The sequence below is a fragment of the Rhincodon typus genome, chromosome 48 (assembly GCF_021869965.1).
Source record: "Rhincodon typus isolate 14 chromosome 48, sRhiTyp1.1, whole genome shotgun sequence".
Lineage (NCBI taxonomy): Eukaryota > Metazoa > Chordata > Chondrichthyes > Orectolobiformes > Rhincodontidae > Rhincodon > Rhincodon typus.
In genome coordinates, this window is record NC_063379.1 from 1749727 (window position 1) to 1750343 (window position 617).

Genomic DNA, 617 nt, shown 5'->3' on the forward strand with positions numbered 1-617 from the left:
CTCACTCTCTCTCTCACACTCACTCTCGCACACACACACTCACTCTCGCACACACACACTCACACACACTCACTCTCACTCACACACACACACTCACACTCACACACACGCATCTTCACACTGTCTCTCACACACACTCTCTCTCTCTCACACACACACTCACTCTCTCTCACACACACACTCACTCTCTCTCACACACACACTCATTCTCTCTCACACACACACACTCACTCACTCTCTCTCACACACACACACTCTCTCTCACACACACACACTCACTCTCTCTCACACACACACTCACTCTCGCACACACACACACTCTCACTCACACACACACACACTCTCACTCACACACACACACACTCTCACTCACACACACACACACACACTCACTCACTCACACTCACACTCTCACTCACACATGCCCACACACACTCTTGAAACATGGTCATCTTTGCGGGATCTTGCTTTGCAGGAAATGGGGACTCCTGGGCAGGTCTGTAGCTCTGTGTGACAGCCAGGTTTTAGGGGGGAGTGAAGTATCTGCCAACCGTGGTCTCTTGTATCTTCTGACTCCAGTACCCCTCCAGCCCCCACATTTCAACTCCCCAGACCCC